Source organism: Cupressus sempervirens, chromosome 2, assembly GCF_028749045.1.
Source record: "Cupressus sempervirens isolate cs-2001-9-10 chromosome 2, ASM2874904v1, whole genome shotgun sequence".
NCBI classification, from domain to species: domain Eukaryota; kingdom Viridiplantae; phylum Streptophyta; class Pinopsida; order Cupressales; family Cupressaceae; genus Cupressus; species Cupressus sempervirens.
Genome location: NC_143119.1, coordinates 178,079,221 through 178,102,551, shown reverse-complemented (window position 1 = coordinate 178,102,551; position 23,331 = coordinate 178,079,221).

The window sequence follows — 23,331 nt, the reverse complement described above, 5'->3', positions numbered from 1 at the left end:
AGACTATATTAATTTATTAATATTTCCCATGACATTGTAATTAATTATTGATAAATTAATTATATTGCTCACATTATTCTACTTATTTAATTAAATTAATTAATTAAATAAGTTCATCCTTCTAAGTATTTAAATTTAATTTAAAAACTCCTAGCCTTAATGTGTTAAATTAATCTAACACATGATCCTCCATCACCCCTTTTTTAAATAAATTTTATTTATTTAAATTCCCCACATCCTATTAATTCCTCTAAACTCATGATTAAATTAAATTTCATTTAATTTAATCTTAAGCCTAACCTAGAGCCTAGCCTATAAACATCATTTTCATCCTCTTAATCCTATTTTTTCTCTAATCTCACTTAATCATTCCTAATCATCTCCCTAATCCCCCTCATTAGCCTAAGAGTGTGCTCACACATGTGTGAGATGGCATGCCTACACACTCTTGTCTCCCACTCTTCTTCTCAAGTTTTCTCACACATGTGTGAGAAAACTTTGAATTTTTGACCATTTGCATGGCTTACATGTCACCTTATGTGGCATCTACATGGATACCACCTCACCAAGCCCTCTCTTGAGCCTATAAATAGAGGGCTTGTCTCAAGCATTTGCATCTCCCATTATTGCATTCTTACCATGCCATTTTGAGTTTTGTGTTTTCATGCTTAGAGTTTGCATTGTAGCTTGAATTGTATAGGGATTTCTAACATCATACTAATCATTTGGTGGCTGATTTAGTTTGCATCTTACATTATTCATTTCATTTTCTTCATGCATTTGCATTTCCATTCCATAGCTTACATTCTTAGTTAGTTTCCTTTATTGCATATCATCTTCATTATTGAATGCTTTCAAGAAGGGCTTTCTCCATAGCCATTTCTTGAAGTGTTCTTCATCTCACATAGCCTAGGATCTTAGTGCATTGTCATTCACATTTGAATTCACACTTGCACTCACACACTCAAGAGATTCATTTATTTTTGTGTTTGGGAGAGCACATCAAACATATCCACATCTTGACACACCAACAAGACCTCTTATGGGTGCCCTTTGTTGAGCTATAGAGGTGGCTAGAAGATTAGGTTTGTTAGCTGCTTAGGGTTGTAAAACCCAAGCAAGCATTAGTTACTATTTGTTCCTTTCATTTTGATGAATCTTTGATGCACTTTCAAGGTTTTTAGCTAATGTTTGTTTTTTAACCCATGCTCCTAATAGGTCACATTTTCTAGCACACAAAAATACCAGAAAAGACCATTTCAACTTGTATTAGGTACAATGGCATCTCTATAGAAGAAATAGTATCTCTAAAAACATGTACATTCAAAGTCTGAACATGAGAAGACCCTAGAACAAAATATACCCACTCCTCTGCATCTATTATTGCCAACTCTGGTTTTGCTTGTTTAGTAGCTTGTGAAAATTCTTCCACATCAATTTGAGCTATTATCTTACCCTCTTCATATGCCATGATTTCTGTAATTAGATTCCCTACAACAAACTCTATCAATACTAATTTTTGAAAGCTTTGAAAACCTTTTGGAGCTAAAATTTTATCTCTGGATTGTGCAAAAGACTATAGCTTAGAATGCCATTATATCAACTTATTAATAGAGAAAATTCAGTAGAGAACTATTTATATCTATTTATGTCAACATGCATAAAAAATCTCAATTTGTGTAAAAGTGTCAAAATCTTCTTGTACACCATCTTTTCTTAGTCTTTTATGGAATTCTAATCGAACATCACTTTTAGATTATGACTAGTCTCTTTAATAGTCATTTCTACATTAAAACTTATCCATGTGACCTAATGACTCCCTTTGTTATTCTATAGTCATCATTTGCCTTAGCACTTAAATACTAGTGACCAAGAGATCATAGCTTTATACCACTTTTCACCGCTTCATAGTCTAATCACTACTTTTAGTCATTAACTGTGCAACTAAACACCTTAAACATTTGACATCTCTTATCTTTAATCACACATTTTCTTCATTTCATTAGCATCTATACTTAATTCTTACGACCATGTGAACACATGCCTTTATGCTCTTTTAACCTGGTCACCACTTCATAGTTTATCTTTATTTACATTTTTCAATATCAAGACTGAGCAATCACTCCATCCTTCTTTCATGCTAAATGTTTTTCCGGATGGTTGACTTCACAACTCTTATCATTCTTAACTATGAGACCCTAGAACAAGGATGTTTATGCATTTTGCAATCTTGTTAGCTAACTTACAACTTCTCCTTACTAGCATTGCCTTAATATTGTGACTACGTGATACAACATATTTTGCTTTGATCTTGACTTGTTTGCCTGATCATAGTTTAAATATTTCTTTTGATCCTTAATTGTGCAACCCTACAAATGAAGATTTTAACCTATTTCTCCACTTCACATCTTGGCTTGACCACTTTCTTCTTATCATAATGATAGTGTGATCACATATAGCTTTCTTATGAACTCAGTGTAATTATTCTTATCTTCTTTGCTGCTTAACTAATAGTGCGATTGCGCAACTTAACACTTTCTTAACCTAGTCACCTAATCATGGTCTGAAGACTAAATATCCTTTTTAGCCATGGGACCTAGTGAAAAAATATCTTTAATTGTCTGTGCCAAGTCGTGGTTCAACTTGTATAACATGAATCAACTACTTTGAGCACGCAACCAAGAATAATTTTAGACATTTTAACTTGGTCACTATTTCACATTCATATCTCCTAACCACTTAATCACCCCTAAGACCATGCGATTAAAGGTTCTTTATAAGATTTTAACAATTTTGTGAAGTCAAGGTTATCCTTTAAGTTATATCTTCTAAGGCCTCGACCATGTGAACATAAGCATTATCTTAGTTGTTGTGATAATCCATTACATCTTTCTTATTTAGGCAACCATGTAGTTAAGGATTGATTGACTATTTCACTCAGTCATGATATAAAAACAAGTAAGAATTTGACTGCTTCTATGAGGCAATCAAAAGAAACTTCACTAATTTGTCATGCCACACCTTAAAAGGCCACTATCTTATGATCGGCTTTGACTATGTGATCAACCTTGGTCACCAAGTTGTACACCTAAACTCTTCATGAGCTTACATTAAACTACCAAAGTGTTAAGACAAAATACAACCCTTTGAAACATTTTAAAATTTTAAAAAACTCAAAAAAGTGTGCAGACTTAAAACAAGGGTTTTTTCACTAGGGAAAACACTCTTATGATACTTCAAGGAAACTCTAAGTGGTAGGGAAATTTTATCAAATTTTAAGGTTTTTACCAAAGGATTAAACATATTATAAGAAAACCCTAACTACACATTATAATTCAATACATTTTCACATTAAATTTTTAGAATTTAGGCAAACTAAAAATGGTGGTCAACACATAGCTTCTTTGCTTTAGAATCACAAGCAATCACCTCAAGTTCATTATCAAGAAGAATTACATAATTCCCAAATCAACATTCTTCATATAGTATTTGTGCTTTGGGATTATTAGAAGGAACCATAGTATATTTTTTTGGGTTCCAACTCTAATTTTTTCTTCTTCTTTCCCACTGGGATCATTGCTTCTGACCATTTTAATTTCTCCTCCCATATATTTGCAAAAGGTCCTGCTCAGAAGCATTCTATAGCTTGCAGGGATATGAGCCACCAATATTGTCAATTTTAACCTTTTGTCTAGACATGTAGCAAGGACAACTGCCACATCTTTAAGTTGTCCCATGAGCAACACCCATTTTCCATCCATGGAGTAACATCACCCAAAGTTTTTTGTATGGGGGAGACCAAGAGATTTAGCAATACAAGAAGGCACAATATTATTAGAGGCTCCTAAATATATAATAAAAACTAAGCTTATGACCATTTAGCCATAGAGAGATATAAAAAGGATTATGCTTCTTTTCCTCTATTTCAATTTCCATGGCATGGGCACAACGTCCAACATTAGATTCTTGTGGTGTGCCTTCTAATACAAAACTCGGCTTTTTTAGGGGCCATTAACACTTTAGTTGTATTGGGCTCACTAAGTTGAGAATTTTAATTGGGCTTCATTTTTACATACTGAACTACTTTGTGTAGTTCTTTTGGATTCATCCTTAGATATTCATATGGGGAAATAGAAATGGTGAAGGATTTGCAAAATTCAACAATGTCAAAGTCAAAAGAACTGGTAGTTGATTCTATTCTAGACAAAATCCTAAAGTTTGAACTTTTAGTATTTGCCGAGGGGGGGGGGGGGGGGGGGGTGTGTGCGGGTGTCATTATGCATCAAAGCTTTCCCTTTAGAACTTGCACTACCAACATTAGAACCCATGTTAAATTTTTGACCTCTTTGATTTCAAGTGACAATAGCACACATGGGTTCTTTTAGTATTACTAAAATATCCCCTCCTCTATCTAAATCATATTCATACTCCAAGAAATAAGAACCAAAACCTTCAACCATAGTTCCATCATTCTCCTCTAGGTGTTCTTTGATATGACATCCCTCATTGCACTAATTTGAATGCATCTTAGCCAATCAGGATGTATGTCCAACAATCATGATCTATGGTTAAATGAAAGGAACACATTATTTCTTTAGGAACTTCTTCATTTTGTAGCCTTTATTCAGGCTTGGTCAGAAAAGGAGTCTTTCCATGGATTATATTGTGTTGTCTTCAATTAATGTCTTAGTATGGTAACTGATATGGTGTACTAGATTTATTTTTTTGCCTCTTAACATGGCCATACCATTCATCAACCTCTACATGAGAGGATGACTAGGAGTAGATGTAGAAGAATACCCAAATGATTGCACTTCTCTCTTCCATTCTCTAACATAATTAAAGTGTCTTCCAACTAAATCACCTATCTTTGGGTAGTGGCTAGATCAGCTAGTGCATCCTTTAGCAAATGAAAACTTATGTGAGGAATAATGATGTTCACAAAGTGAATCTTTTTGTTTTCACCATTGGGCCTTGAGGCTATGGGAATTCTTTGTAGCAACCTATTGAACTTGGCTACAAACTCCCTAATAGGTTTATGAATTCCCCTTTTCAAGTGACTTAATTGGAGCATTAGAGTACATTAGTTATCAAGAATTTTAAACCTAGTTTTGATAGCTATTTTCATATCATCCCAACTACCTATGGAAGCTATGGAATGTTGTGGAAAAATAATTGAGTGAGTCTATTTCTCCATCAGTAAGAATCCAAAAAAAAAGTATCACTGCTATCTCCTAAGTAGGTACACTAATAACACTACATGCTATGTGAAAAGCACTTAGATGATCATCTATGGAAAATTTTCTATCACCATTGAATTTGTGCAAATATTGGTTGTGCCCTTTGGAAATGCAACAACATTCACTCCAAGGTTGAGAGAACTTATATTTTTCCCCCAAGGTATATTAATGACCATATTTGGAAATCTAAAATTGAATGGCCGGATGTTAATGTAAGAGGGTATTAAATTCCTTGGAGGAATTAGGGCTTCTACATGAGGTGAGATGGGAGAAGTTTTTTGGGGAGAAGTAGGTCTACTACAAGATTGAGTTCTTCTTTTACCTAGTGTTTTAAAATCAAGTAGGAAGTTTAGATTTTTGAAAGGTTCAAAGTTTTCATCAAGGATTCCTTTGTCTCTCTACCCTCTCATGTATCTTTTATCAGCTAGGCTTGAATATATTAAGTTAACTTAAGGTCTTTCCAGGGCCTAGGTGAGTTTATCCACCACTATCACTTCTTAAACCATGAGTAAACCTCTTAAAACTTCATGTCACTCTTCTTACCTTTCTAAGACTATAAGGAATTTTTGGAATTGTTGATTATTTTGTCAATATTTCCACATAATAGAAGTTAGGTCTAAGATTATGTCTTCTTATGTATCAACAAAACCTAAACTTGGTTGCAAAACAAGAAAAAATATCATTGTGTGGAAGAATCATTATGATTCATTATCAATTCAAAGGGTTTAGTCCTTTTTCTAGAGACTCCCTAGTAGAGTCACCAAAAATCTATTAGTAATCAAATTGTCTCCCTTTTTGTGAAAGTTAAATAAAGTTCTCTATGCATGGCATGAGAAATTAATGAAGTTCACAATAATGGAGTAAACATTTTACCAATCATTTCTCTTTGAATTCTGAGAGCTATAACTCCCTCTAATAGATTATCAATGAATTAAATTTAAAGAAAGATAAACACATTTATGTACTTTTACTTGAAAGTACTTAAGGATCGCTCATGCACTCTTGAGTACGAAGGTGAAATCTAAAATTTTCAGAGATATAAAGAGACTGAGGAACACAAAGTTTTCTTAGTAGTGAACAAAAATTTAGAAAAATTGAGATATTCTAAATACATCATATAACATGATAGCAATGAATTGAAATTAAAACAATAATAAATGTCATAATATTGACATCATGATTCACAAAGAAACCACCATATCAAAGTTTAAAAATAAAGCTATAATTATGTATTGATAGATATATAAATGTAAGTCTTCAAGCTCAAAGTCTTAAGACCAACATTCAGATTATCCTCCTTACTTTTGAGTAATTTGTAGAAAAAAGACAATATGTTATACTACTATTAAAACTATCTTATCTATATCTTAAAGCTCACCCCCAATTAGTTTTATTTCCCAACATGTATAGTTTTAAATTCTGAGAGGCCTCCATCAAAACCTAGCCATCTCAGTTACAAAACTATTATCAAACCTTAACTAGTTAAAATAGTTATTGAAAAGAAAGTTCCAAAAAGATAATTTCCATCCAAATAATTTTCCTCATCAAGTTTATGATCTTTTGATGTGGCCTGTTTAACTAATTTCTAGCTTCAAAAGGCATTCACAAAATCCTAGGCTGCATGAGAACACTACAACATTTGGGGTGAAATTGTGACAACAATTTACAATGTTGGTGTAATTTGTGGTCATTTTCATGGTTTCTTTTTGTAATTGTTTTCAACAATGTCACAATGCTGACATTGGCATCATAATTGTGACACCCTCATGAGCATAAAACAAAAAAAAAGAAACATGACAATCTTTTTCCATTTGTTTGGATTTTGGAGAGAGCTATGCATGAAAGCAGTGGAGAGGTATGAATGTTGTCATGGTGCACTTATGATTGATGCATTTGTTTTTTGTTCCCTCACGATCTCTATATTTCATTGCCATGCCCTTGCTTTATGATTTCATTGTCATGCCATGCCTTTTCTTTGTGATTTCATTTTTGTACTATGCCCTTGCTCTATGATTTCATTGTCATGTCATGCCCTTGTGATCTATGTACCCTATTTTTGCAATTTTCTTTAAGGGAGAGAAGGGGTACGTATGTAAATGTTTTTTTCTTTTCCTTGTAAACAAGTATGTCTTTATATATTTAGAGAGATCTTTTTTAGGGTGCTTATTACATATATGATCTAGCTACATATACATTCCAAAATCCAAATAATAAAACATTAAAACTCACTCAACTCATGCTAAGTGACTTACTTCAACATCCTATACAAAAATAATATAGACCACAAAAAAAGGGCTGATTTTGCAAGAAATTTTACAAAAACATATCATAGCAAATATTTTTAGAAAGAAACAAGCCATAACTAGTTAAATGGGTCTAGTTGTTGATTAGCTGGGTTGATATATACATATATTTAACTTGGTTATGGAATCTACAAGGGAATGAGCCTTGTGATTATGCATTTGTATTTGGTGCATTTCTTTCCAGTGATATATCTCTATATTTTGGTGTTGTTCCCTTGCTCTTTGATTTGGTTGTCATGCCTTTATGATCTCTATGTTTCATTGTCATGTCCTTGCTCTACTATTTTGGTGTCATGCCCTTGCTCTATAATTTTGTTTCCATGTCACGTCCTTGCTCTGTGATTTTTTTGTCATGATGTGCCCTTTCTCTATGATATTTTTGCCATGCCATAGCTTTGTAATCTTCTTCAAGGTTATGTAAATGTTGGTTTCTTTTCCTTCTAAATAGTTATCACTTTATATCTCCTTTTGAACATGTATATCTAGAAATATGTTTTAAGGTTCTTATTACATACTAGCTACACAATAGGAAAATTGATCCAACGACATACATATTCTAGAATCCAAATAAAATAAAATAAAACTCACTCATCCTGTGCTAAGTGACTTACCTCAAGATCCTCCACAAAAATAATGCAGAATAGGAAAAGTGGCTAGAGTTAGCAAGAAATTTTATAAAAACATATCATAGCAAATATTTTTAGAAACAAACTAGCCATAATCAAAAGGCTCATTCCCTTGCAGAAGCCTCTTCCACAATGACATTACAATTAAACCTTGCAAAGGATGTTGAAATGGTTCCCAACCTTAAAACAATCTTATAAGCATTTGATACTTGGGATCATCGTAGGATACTATGCCAATACTTGAAACACTCTTATAAGAATTTGATATTTGGACTGTAAATTCTCAAAGACACTTGCAAGTGATTCCAATGTCATAGTACCTATCACAACACTTTCCTAAATTCTCTCCAATGGCTCCCATAATATCCTCTATGTTGTCTAGTTGTTGTTTCTGCCATGTAGTCTATTTCTAAAGCTGCTCCTCCTCCTTTTCTCTGATGCCTTAAATTTTGATCATCAAACTTATGAATATCTACCTCCACCTTATCTAAAATAAACTTTACAATGTGTTGTAACTATATCATAGGTGTTTGATCATTGATAGCTTTCATTAAAACATTCAAGTTTTCAAGATTGGTCAACACCCTCACTTGCAGACCTCTCATGCCAAGAACTTTTTGTACTATTTCAACACCATGTTCTTGCTTCTAAGATAGTAGTTCTTTAGATGTATATTCTTGTAAAACATTTATTTTTTTGAACAATTGTAAACTCTGAGAAAGTGCACTATTATTTTCATGTATGTATGTATATATGTATATATGTATGTATGTATAGAAAGAGATCTTGTGGGTTGTGGATTATGGATTATAAAAAAAAAAAAAAAAAAACATAACATTAATCATTCCCCATTTTTTTTGATTGATTATGGAGAGCTACACACAAAATAGGTTGGAAAGCTTTGAACGAGGGTGGAGAGCTCTAAAAATTGTTGGAGACCAATACAGATCTAGGATTTTGTTGTTGTTCCCTTGTGATCTTCATGCCCTTGCTTTGCGGTTTTCTTCAAGGGGATAAGAGGTACCTATGTAGATATTCTTTTCTTTTCTTTCTAAACTTTTATCTCTTATTCATATATAATAGCTTTGGTCATATTCAACAATAATTGATTATGATGATTTCATGGATATGTCCATGTATGTATGTAAATTAGTTCACTATGTGAATTGGTTTACATGCATACATACACAATTGCATAGTACTTGTGCAAAATAAAATTAATCAATCATGTCTTGGATTCACACAAGAAATTATCCTTGCATTCAATTGAATTTATTCATACCATAATTATATGCAAAAATCTGTACTTGCATTTTATATTATCTCTTAGTGATTGAGTAAAGATCTTGTGCATAATATTGTCTAGGTAATGATCAGATACATTCATATTAAATCATAATAGGATCAAGTAGATGCTCCATTTATGATACTTCATACTTGTTCTATTGAAGATTTTTTTAAACATAATTAGTAATACTAGAACTATATAGATACAACTAGTAATCTTGTTTATTTTATTTAATCATATTCATTTAAGACTATTATTTTTCTTAAAATTAGATTGTATATTTGTTATTACTAAAACACAAATATAGATATCTCATAGTTGTCTTTTTTAATTTCAAGATCTTCATATTTAATGTGAAGAGTTTCCACAGCTAGACAATGGAATAGCCACAATGTGGAGCCACATAGCTCATGGCTTTTTCCACCAAATTATATTTTTATTATATTTTTGTCCTTCAAAAATATTATAGGTGAATGTTCTTCTAATTTTTAATATATCAATAATTTTTTCACTTTTCATTTGACGTAATTTTATATTATGAGATAGGGACACCTATCATAAGGATGGACATGCCAATTTTGACCATCTTGCTTTCAAAGCTGATTCCCTTATCTAATTAATGAAACTACTTGCAACTGACACCCTAATTTTTTGCAACTTTCCTGATCGGCCATTCACACAAATGAATCATCCCATATCCATAAACAACATATAATCTTTTGTAAGTCTCTCTCCTCTAAAGACCTAATACATGAAGCCATTATCATCATGAGTAGACTCACTCTCCTTAGACAAATTCAATCGAAAGTATTATACCAAACTAAGTATGTAGAAATACACACTTACAAATTATATTATCTCTTTTTGATTGATTAAAGATCAAATATAGTTTTCTAAGGTGATAAAATTGCATATGCAGATGTATGTATGTATATATGTATGTATGTATCTTTGCATCTCATTGTCATACCTTTGTGATCTCTATATATGTATGTTTGTATGTATGTATATACATACATACATACATATATATATATATATGTATATATATATATATATGTATATATATATATATACATATATATATATATACATATATATATATACATATATATATACATATATATACATACATATATATATAAACATATATATATATACATATGTATATATATATGTGTGTGTGTATATCTACTTACATACACACACATATGTGTGTGTATGCACGTATATATACACATACATATACATAAAGAGAAGCTTCTCTAATCACCTATTGGGGGGAATATAAAGAGATACATATTTAGAAGGAAAAGAAAATAGTATTTACATAGGTACCTTTTCTCCCCTTGAAGAAAATTGTAGAGCGAGCACTACTACATTTGGGCCTAAACATCACAAATTACACCGCCATCACAATTTGACCCCAAATATTGTAGTGCTGCAAAAGGAATATAGATCACAAGGGCATGGCATGAAAATGAAATCATAGAGTAGGGGCATAAAGATCACAAGGGAAGGACAATGAAATGCAAATATCACAAGGGCACATAAATGAAATCCTAGATCTCCACTGATCTCCACCAAGGGTACATATATTTTAAAAACTTATTAGACCTATTAAATAAATGTAATTGTGTTGCAGTTTTCAACTCTTCTTATTGTCCATGCATAAAGGACACATTTGCACATGCATTTTCAATTCAAAGTGGTAGAGTATTATTTTGGATGTGTCAAAAAAATGGCATGGACTAGAAGATGGGAAAGTGATGTCACTTTTCCATGTCTGGAACCTTTTTTGTACTTTAAACATTGATCATTTCTCAAAGATTTTAAATGTTAATGGGGAATTTAGATGTTGGGGTGGGGGAGGGGAGGGGAATAAGCTTCCACCTTCACATGGTTGGCCTTGATTAGTAGAGAATATTAAACTATTCTTGAAACCAAGTGAAGCTCAATATTAACCTATGATTGCATCATAGCTATTCAAAGTTTGCTACCAATTTTTTTTATTAATACAACATGATGTCACAATTGCGATAGCTGACCATTACTCTTACAAAATTCCTACCACATTCCCAACCCAACTGTGATGGAAATTTCCAATGGCTTGACATTTGACCCATAACATTTCTATCACACAAACATCATAATTGGGATGGTGTCTTCGACAAATTTTTGTTGCAATGCTTATGATAAAAATGAACTATTTGCCATAATGATAGCCCAATTTATGATACTTGTAGGCATCTCAATTGTGATGATAACCCTTTCCGTCACAACTTGAAACAAAAAAAGTCCAATGCATGTTTGTTAGGAGTTAATTTTGACTAATGTTGGTTAGGTGATTGTTTAATGTCATAATTGTGATGGCCTGCTATCACAATTCGGGCCCAAATTTAGTAGTGGAATGTGGATTTTTTGGACTCAGTAATTTTGACCTACAAGCATCCTTTTTCCAATTCATCTTTTTAATCCACTTTCTATATCTAGGCATGAGTTACCTATTCAAATACAACATGGATTCTACATTGGCCATCATAGTGAAATGAGGAGTAGGAGCATCACTTTCTCTAATCTTAAACATGGCATCTTGGAACATTTTATCAAAGTTTCTAAATACATATTTCCATCCTTGAACTTCATAATAGTGGTAGGATTGATTATTTGCATGTCTTTTAGGATCCCCTTATGAATTTCCTTGATTTCATTCTCAATCGCCCACATCTCTTCTAAGGAGGCTTTATACAAGGAGACTTTCCAATTCATGTTGTTTTTAAATATGAAAATCACCCAAGGATCCACAATTTCCTATATCCATGATTTCCATAGGATTTTTAGAGAGGAACTTCATTACACCATACTTTTTAACATCTTGCACTTGGAAAACTATCACTTGACTTCAGCCTTTGTTGCTTTCTAGACAAGAATGAGGGTTTGGATTTCTCCAAGTAGGACCTCCCCTTTTGCACATGTAGTGGTAAAATCAAGAATGAATTTACCTCCTTCCTATACAATCGACCTAATCCAACTATTCATTTCTTTGATCAATTGCTAGCTATAAGAAGAATTTGGGTCTAATGATTGGGCAACTTGGATTAAGGGAAGTGCACCAATTTTCATCAGGGAATCAGTGTATTCAGCCATAATAATGACCAACCATTTTAGTTCTCTCTTCTCCTTGCTATCTTTTTCTTATTGTTTCAACATGTGGTCAACCAAGAATTTAAAGATGTGATTGATAGTATCCCTAGTGAGGACTCCCAAGTGAGGTCTATGGTTATGACCTTGAAATATTTGGCTTCCACTTCATGTGAGCTTTCTTTTTTCCTATATATCGCTACCTCTATAGTCACTTTCCCTATGGGAGGATCTTTTATTATGTGATAATCATTATTTACCTTCTTGTTCTTAGGAGTGTCAATGTCATATCTGGTGACTATGTCTTTAAGAAGAATGGAGATAGGCTTGAGGCTACATTTCTTGTTCGTTGAATTGGAGAACTAGGGAAATATGTTGCTTGCAACTATCACCCCTTAATTTGTTTTAGTGAAAGTCATGAAATATGATTGAATCACATTCGTATTGCCCACCAAATCTATATCCATTTCTTGATTATTTGATAGTGTAAGGTTGTCCTCTTTATCGTACTCTAAATCCATTAGGAGAGGCTCTTGAACTATCATCTGAATCAACATCATAGACCTAGTTTTGGACTTGGTTCTGGGAGTTTTTAGATAGTTTAATGGTGCCACTCCTTTGTTGTTCTTAATTTTAGAAACACAATCTACATCATTGGATGAAAAGGGTATATTAGAAGGAAAATATTTAGACAAGGAAAAAACCTTTTTAGGTTTTTCAATTTGCATCACACTAGGTGACTTGGTTCTTTTCTCTCATAACCAATTTCCTATACACTCCAGTATGGACCTAGACCTAAGCTTTCTATCATCTTCGTCATCTCTATCCTAGTTAACCTTGTGTTGAACTTACTCAATCATTTCTTTGCAACTTGGTTCAATTACTTCAGAACCATCCTCAAAAAGTGCTTCTAGCTTTAATTTCAACTTTAGTGAGGTGATTTGAGAAAATGTTGACCTTGATGATCTATTTTGGTGACTTCTTGTTCATTGGTGCAATCCTCCCATAAGTCTTCCATGTGAGACACTAGCTGAACTTGGTCTCCTAAACTAAGCACCAGTCTTGAAAATTTCTTATTATCAAAACCCCTCCTTTGATGATATAATCCTACATTAAAGATCAATAAATCACTCCCAATTACTAAAGTATTGATCATTGTATTCCAAGTAAGGGAACCAAGTTAAATGGGGAAAGTAAATTCCCATTTTTCTTTAGGGAGGTTTAATTGAACTAGAGAAAAATATTTGCCTCACAATCTAGAGCATACCTTGGTAATTTGATTGGTTCTTCCTCAAAACCCCCTATTCTTAAGTAGGTGAACCTAGGAAATTGAATGTAGAAACTCCCATAGTTTTGAACTAACTCTCAAGCTTCTAGGGACATCCTTTGCATTAGAGTTTTAGCAAGGATGAGATATACATTTCCTAGAAAGACATCATGTACTCTCATAAAATCCTCTAATACTCTATCTTTCCTTATCAAGGGGAAATACTAATATACTATTATATCTTCACTCCAAGGCTCATGAGTAATTATGTTGAGATTACACACACATGGAAGATAGTAGGTCAAATAGGAAGACCTGCAAAATTCTTTCCTAGTGGCTTGTGAGTGCTTGAGTTGGTTCCTTAATGAGCTAGCTATCAACTCAAGCTAATCAAGAATTTTTTTTACCAATCAAAATAATGTCTATATAATCAAATATCCATTCTTCAAAAACAAAAACATCAACTAACCCTCTAGTCTAGTGCAACAAAACTATCAAGTCATGTATATGGGGTTTCACGTGATCCTTAATGAAAAGTTTAGGTAATCTTGAACCTCCCCTGTAAAAGATTTATGTCCACTTCTTAGCATCTAATTACAATATTTTGAAGGGTCTTCTTGTAATTGGACCAAGGACTGAGTGGGGCTAAAACTATTGAAGGAACACTATGATAATTTCAAAATAAAAGAGATGGTCTCCCTACTAATAAACAACCAAGGTTCACCATTATTATTTAGTATAGTCTTAGCTTTGACAACATAATGATCTAGACAATATTAGAGTAATTATGAGCTTAGCAATGTAGAGGGGAAAGTAGTTTCTTTAAGGAGACCACTTGTTAGAACCTCAAGACATCCTTTAACCTCTACATGCTTTAAAAACCTTTCTTGTAACTTCTCAACGTCAACTTCCTTTAAATTCATATTAGACTTTAAAGACTAGAGGTATATCTGAAAAAGTGCATAATAGACTTCATTTTTAATAGAAGAATGAGGTTTTTGAATCTTTCCTTTGGAAGAAAAATGACATTAAAGAAGGAGAAAAGGAAAAAATATTCAACCTTCACCTATAAACCACTAAAAAACCAAAATACTTCTCTTTCTTCTCATGCTACCTTGCTCTTGGTTTTTCACGAAATAGAATGAAAATAAGCTCAAACTTGGTTTAAGAAAAACTTTCATATTGAGGGAAAGTATTGCTACATGATTAGGCTTTAATGATGAGATTATTGAGGGCTAGTAGAAATGCTTCAAGAAGTAATGATGTCCTTTTATTAAATGCACATTTGAGGAAAGTGTCCTAATCATCATTAATATTCTTTTGATAGCCTTAATTTAGCCTTTGATAAAATATTTAGCTTTTCCCAATTATGCCACAAACTCATCATCTGTACTAGGTGGTAATGATTCGGAGGAGGTACTTACATCATCGTTAGGATGTCATATTTCATACCTTGAGAAAATTGTCTTATCAAATATTGATTAGACTATCTAGTGCCAATTTTCAATATTGGAACTTATTTGAACTTCTTCAAAACTTAGTACAAAGTGGTTCAGATGTAATCCAATGATGTATTTGATAGGTACCACCTACAAAGGAAAAGTTAATCCAAAACATTGATTAAACTACTTTGAACCTTGGTTCAAAGAGGTTCAAAGTGGTTGAAGAGATCCATCTACAAGTATTTCACAATAGAGTTCAACTCTCTGCATCTAAGTCAATGCAATACCTATAAATAATCGATGCATATTCTGAGAGGTGGAATCTAGAAAGTGAGGAGACAAATAGATAATTGATCATGGTGACTCAAAAATGAGGGCTAACAGTATCTTGCAACATTTTCCAAAAAAAAAAGGAAACTAGTTTTAAAACTTATCCAAAACTAAACTATTTTATAGCTAAACATTAAATATCTATAACTTATTACAGTTGCTACATTTATGTTTTTGCAATTCTCAAATTCTCAAATTTTTTTATTTTTGTTTAAACTTAAGTAAAACTGCCACTTGGAAACCTACCATTTCCTAATGGGAAACCCATTTTGGCCATCAAAACAATAAACACAAGTCTTGCATCATGTTTCTGGTAACTATGTTGCCATGACATCTAAGTTATTTCTAATAGCTATAGTAGTTGATTTGAATTTCATCACACAAATGCATGTTTGTTATAGAATTTACACATTTGATCTATATTAGTAGGTCAATTGAATAACTGGTTAAATTTTATGATAGAAATAAGAATAATTAAGAAGTGATTTATAGATTTTAATGAAATGTCGATAAAAATAAATTATAATAAGAAAAATTCATTAATAATTTATTTTTTCAATTTTAATAGATAGAGTTAGAAGATGGGTGTTCTAATGTAAAAATTAATTGTAAGATGATTTGAAAAATTATACCATAAAAATACTATTATAGAAAATAAACAAATTAACAATAATAATTGATTTTAATGTAAAAAATCAATTATACAATTTTAATATAAAATATAAAATTAATAAGTTTGATGAATTGTCAAAGGGTATACAATAGATAGTTATTATTTTTTGACAATTAAATAGATAAAAATAATTAATGAATTTACAAATCATTAATAGCAAAAGAAGGAATTAATCATCAATTTAGAAATAAATAATAATTCTCAAAGGGACGATATGGAGAGTGATAGTTAATTTCTTGTAAAGGGTGGTTATGGACAAGAAATGTAGATAAAAGGAAAACAAATTGCTTTGACATAATTATTGAATAAATTATCTATTCGTAATGGATATAAGCACTCAACCAATCATTTAGAAATATCATTAATGTGAATTTGTAAGTACATATGGAATTATATTTTCAAGACTATAAATGGTACCAAGGATATTTTCCTACCTTTGATAGACTACCAACCACATTGCTAACTCCCTCTATTAATTTTGTTTTTAAACTATATTTTTTAGAAGATAATTAAGCTGATAGGCTTTTCGATTGGAGTGAATGCACCATTGTACGAACATTCATTGTCTCACACTAGCCTCTATCTTACTCAAACTCTAGTTTACAACACAAAAAAGGTTATTTTTATAGTCATTCTGGCCACTCAAAAATGTGTCAAGATATATGTGATCTTCCTACACACAAGGATTGGTCATGTTAACTCGCATGGATGCAATTATTTATTTTTTAGCATAGAAGTAGTTATGAAATTTTCACACAATCATGCACAAAAGTTATTGTATTTTAGCAATCTCTCCATACCATTCATGAGGACAACGACTACCCAACCAGTTAGTTAGGCATGGCTGGTATTTGTGTTTCCCCTGCATTATAACAATAACATGGCCCCATAAATGTCAATTGGGCCCTTGAGTTGTATTAATATGTCACTTCTCCAACTGATTAGATGCTCATCTGAATGCTTTGACATAAACCCTCAAGAACAACTCCACTAGATATGTCTTGTACACAAAATCAATCACTTTGCATGTCATTAATGTGTATAAATAAAAACTATGGAAAGATCTAATTTTAATTTAAACAATGACTAGTCTTTATAATGTGTATAAATAAACCTCATGGACACAATAGTTTATTATCATTTAATCATACTAATATTTTTTTGTTTCAATGAAGGCTTTTGTATGCAACATATAAGAAAAAATGGATGTTAAAAAATTTAGCCAAAAAGAGGGTAAAAACTCTTGCATAAATTTGGGCTCAAGGGAAAAGCTAAGAGAATCAATTATAAGTATTTGCACCATGCTTATGAAATTTTTATGTCACATTTTTTGGTTAGTACTTCTGAAAATTTCAAATATATTTGAGTTCTTTGGATAAATAAATTATTAAGTCAGTTAAAAATGAATAATGTGTTTAAATGACTCTTCAAATAATAGTGAGTAGATGTGAAAAAGTTATGAAAATTTGTATTCTATGCTTTTTAGATTATTTTTGAATTTAAAGATATATTCTTCATTTTATTATGTATCATTTTTTTTTTGCAATAAATTTTCTAATTTAAAATTTTCTAATAGTGTTAATAAAAAGTATGAATTATAAAAAAATTAATCTATTAAATTGATATAATTTAGTTTTAAAGAGGAACGAATATTTTTTGAATTTTTTAGGATTGATTTCTATATGTAATGATTATTATTTTATTTTATTTTATTAATTAATATTAATATTGCCTCACAAACAAATTGACTACCTTTGAAATTGTAAACAATCTTATATCAACGCAATTGTAAAATAAATAGATAGAGCTTATGTACATTTTATATCTTCTAAGATTGATTAGTGAGGGTTAAAATTTTATTTTTTATGAAATCCTTATAAAATTAGAATTTTATTATAAATATAATAATTCAAAATAATTATTTTTGTAATATAAAATTAAGATGTCATTTTATGAAATTAAGAACACTCTCCTCTTTTTATATTATTGATATAAAATTAAGAAATGTTGTGAGAGTTTATATTACAACATTTGCATGACCGTCGAATAATATAGACAAATGATTGAGTAATACAACTCATGAGTCTGATTGATGTTGATATGGCCATGTTACTATTATTATGCAATGGTGTAGGGGCATCCAACCATGTCTAACTAACTCCCTAGAGATCTGTTATGTGTTAGTTCATGCCAACAATCATACACAACAATCTAAAGGAGGTAGCTTTCTTATGGTCATCTGTGCACATGTCTTTTCAACCTGCACTTACCCCTTTCAAAAATGCAAGTAAATGAATGTAAATCCTACTCCTCCTCAATTTTACACATATACAATCCAATTGATTCTTAGTTTGACTAAAAGAATTACAAATTTCATCAAGCTTTCTTCTTTATTGTTATTTTCCTTTTAATTTATTTCTTTAGTTGTTATATTTCTTATAGAACTTCGATAGTATGCTTTTCCCATTGTATGCCATATACCAAGTGCATATTTTTAAAGATATCAACATTGATCAATAGAAAAAAAAATACACAAAAAAATTGAAGCAAGAGCCACTTTTAAGTGAAATTTTCCATATTGTCAACCATATATGCACTTAAACATATTTCAATGTAGCATATATTTCTTTAACCTATGTTTCCATTTCCTTAAATGTTTCTTAGGACTTGGAGATATTTTTTTACAAATAAATCCTTCCTCATTTTCTAATGACCTTTCTAATGTATGCTTTGCAATATTTCTACAAGTAGATGAGAGTGTAGTAGATATGAACCAAGAATAGGTGTATAATTGCTAGCTGGAGACCTTGCAAACCTCATAAACTTAATACCTTCCATTAAGAAATTAACATGTTGTATAAGATTGTATGCAACTGCTAACTTAAAAATATATGTAAAATATGTCTTACATATGTTTAACATTTAATATAGATCTCACCCACTATTGGGTTTGTACATAGGAGAAATGTTGTGTATGAACACCTCTCATTTTTTGTCACTCTACATTGGCTATATGTTACATGTTATGAGCACATTCTTGTACTCTACTAATGCAATATCTGACTCGAAACCCATTCTAGATGTTTGATATGCTACAATAAATTTCTTTGAACACTTTGTTACATCACCTAAAACATTCCCCATCCTATAATGATTACATAAATATGCCACATTTATTCATTCCCTAGGAATTTTAAGTTGAGAGGAAACAAACTATCATCTTGCTTGAGTTTTTGTGATCACATTTTGATTGACACAAAGATAATGAGTGTATTTCAAAATAAAATTTAGCTATTGAAATTTTGAAGGGAATAATTCCTTTGATGATCCCTTGAGTGAGGCAAATGAATAAAGGAGGAGGCATTCAAAAACCCTTTATTTTCTTTACATTGATCTATTTTAGGCAAGGTGAACCCACAATAGTGGGTTACACTTTTTTGGAGGAAGAAATTCCTCATACACCACCCCCACCCACTTTTTTGAAATTTTGTTATTTTTGATTGAAACTTCTTTGTTTGGTAGTTTTGATCAAAACTAATCATGTATATTAGTTTTAATCAAAACTTTATTATGAGTTTCGATCAAAACTAAATTGAGTTGACTAGAGTTTAAAAACCCCAATCTGCAACCCCACTTGTCATTTTCACTATTACTCATTAAGTAGTTTCAATTGAAACAGAGGAAAAGATAGGTGTTCAACTCACTAGTCTATGAAATAGGTATGAATTTTCATTCTTCATCCCATTCTAATGTTTTGAATTAAATCTTACATGTTTTTTCTATAGTTTTTATTGTAAAAAAAAATGTATTGTATATATATGTATATACACCTATATGAAATGTGTATGTCTATACATATACATACATACATACATACATACATACATACATACATACATATACATATACATATACATATACATATACATATATATATACATATATATATATATATACATATATATATACATATATATATATACATATATATATATGTATATATATATATATGTATATATATATACATATATATATATATGTATATATATATATATACATATGTATATATATATATGCATTAGTGTATATATATCATGTATATGTTTTCTATATATTTTTATTATATATATGTGTATATGGATATAGACACATGTACATATACATGCACTTGTGTGTGTATATGTACATATGTACAATACATATATATGCATATAAATATTCACACATGGGTATGTATGTACATACACACACCTATATGTATGTATGCATACATGTGTATATCTATGTTTATATGTACATTTATATATGCACACACACATACATACATGTTTACATATGCATATATATGTGTGTGTGTGTGTGTGTGTGTGTGTGTGTGTGTGTGTGTGTTTAGTTTTAAATATATGCACATGGTACATGTACATGTAAATTTAAATATTGTTAATGTATGTAAATGCATATTACAATCCATAATTAATTTTATGTAAACACACGTTTGTATTAAATATATTAATTTTAATCAAAAATACATGTACACACACACACACACACACACAAACTTACGTGTATGTTAAAATTGAAGCATACGTTAGTTTTTAATAATTGTTAACTATGCTTGATATTTAAACTAGACTTTAATCCTACAATCATAACCTTAAATTGCTAATATTCTAAACCCTAAGCATTGATAAGCCCTAACCCTAAATTTTAAAGTAGAATCCTAACTATCAACCTAAATCCTAACTTCCCAATACTTGAATCCTTCCCCTACTATATTAAGTTAGTTCCATGATCTAAAATAGTTCCCTAATCCTAACCATAACTTTAATTTCTTGATATTAAACCCTAGTCCTTAATGTTAGACCATATTCCTAAATATAGATACGGTCTATTTTGAATCCAAACTTGTAAGTTCTCTAATATTAAAAGCTCTCAACCCTAAATCTAAATACTAAGATCTTAAATCCAAACCCTAATCCTATATATTGTCCAAGAGTTCTCCTAAGATGTAATACTTAACATGAATTTCTAAGTAAAACCTAAAATTATTTAAACATGTTGGACCATACTATAGGTCCTAATCCTATTATCCTAATTTCTAAACCCCAATCCAAACTGGTAAACTGTAGAATCTCAAAAGCTCTCAACCCCAAATCTTGATCCTAATTCCTAAATATGAATGTAATAAAAAATTGGACCTTTTAACCAAGTAAGATCCTACATTTTAATGTAATTTACAAAATCAGGTTTAACTAGGTAAGATCCTAAGTCCTAATGTCCTTTAATACAAAAATAATAGTTCTCCAAAAATTCTTGAATATTGAGTTCCCTAATTCTTAACATTTAAACCATATGAACTAAATGCAAGTTAATGCTAGAATAAAATAATTGCTAAACCCCTTGATCCAAACTCGTAAACTCTAATCTTAAAAGCTCTCAAGCCCATTTAAATCTTAATCCTATTTCCTAAACTATAATGCTAAATCCTTACTCCTAAGCTCATAATTTACTTAACTAGATACTCCTTGAACCATGATGTATATGTATGAAAATTATCTAGTCATGTGACTATTTAAGTTTAGAAAATTACAATCCCTGTTAATGTTTGATTATATGAACTATCCCATTTTAAAGCTTGATCAAACATGTGTATATATTTATTTAAATATTTTAGGGCTTATTTATTTAATAGTAAATTGTCAATACATGTTCATGTTCTTTTTATTTTTTAAAATAAGTTTGATTCATGTGTATTATATGTTCAATCATGTTTAACTAACTTAAATGTATATCACACATGCAAATGCACTTTGCATGTACATGTATGACTTAAATTTAAAAATGGCATGTGAGTGTATATACATGTATAATTTTATGTTTTTAAAATTTCTATTTTCTTAAATGTCACATGTCTATTTCATAATAAATTTCAAGTTTATTAAATGTCATCTATTTTAATTTTAATTTCAAGTTTACACATACACATACTATCTACATAAATTGGTCCACATGGTAGATTAGTAGCCTCCTATCTCTTTGTCCTGCTGCCCAACCTATCACCCAAGCATCAATGTAGGATCCCCTTAGATCAGCAACCTATTCCACCCCATGAGATCTATGAATGCACCAACTAGGAGATTCTAAGAATTTAGGAATCCCTTACTAGTAACACATGCTTTGTTGTTTATAATAGTACATGATTAAGAATTTTATACATCTTTACATATACTAGAGATGAGATTCAAGGCATTGCTCCATATTCAGCACAAAATATATAAGTTTTCCTTGAAAGAAAGAAAATGAGAGGTCTCATTGAGTCTTTCACTTCAGCAGGTATATGACTTAGTGTCCAAAGATGTCTTGAAGAGGGAATATTTCCCTCATTATGCTCAATAGAAGTTTTTGAAGGGGTATTCTCCCTTCAAGTGTATAGAACAATAGATGGTTGAATTGATATACCCATGCTTTAGGTTGCTACTCATGATCATTATCCAAATAATGACTATATTCCACTCTATTTTGCATGACAACTTTATGTCAAGGTTCATTTAGGCAAGGTGGTGAACTACACTAATTTACTAGGTCATTTAAGAGAGGGGCATGGTAGACTGGTTGATAGGATGTCAAGTTATGCAACATAGACACATAGGGTGATTATCGAAAAGAGGGCACCTTCTATTTCACCTATATTAGGTCCCTCATCTGATGAGGTTATGTATAGCACCTAGTTATCGGGGTGATTCAAGGAGTTGGAGAGATTTCTACAACTGTCAGATCTATATTGAATGATGAGGTTGGGTAGTATTTGATGTCTCATTGGAATTCTAGATCATTTAATGCTTCATCTTCAACATACTTGTACAATGCAATAGACATCCATTCACTGGATAGCTTACATGGTCTCACAGGAGTGTTGGCACAAGATACTATGATTGGTCTAGTTGAGGATCTATTAGATTCATATAAACTCATATTAGAGCATCTTGGCATACCCATAGCATATGTTCAAACTTGTGTGGGT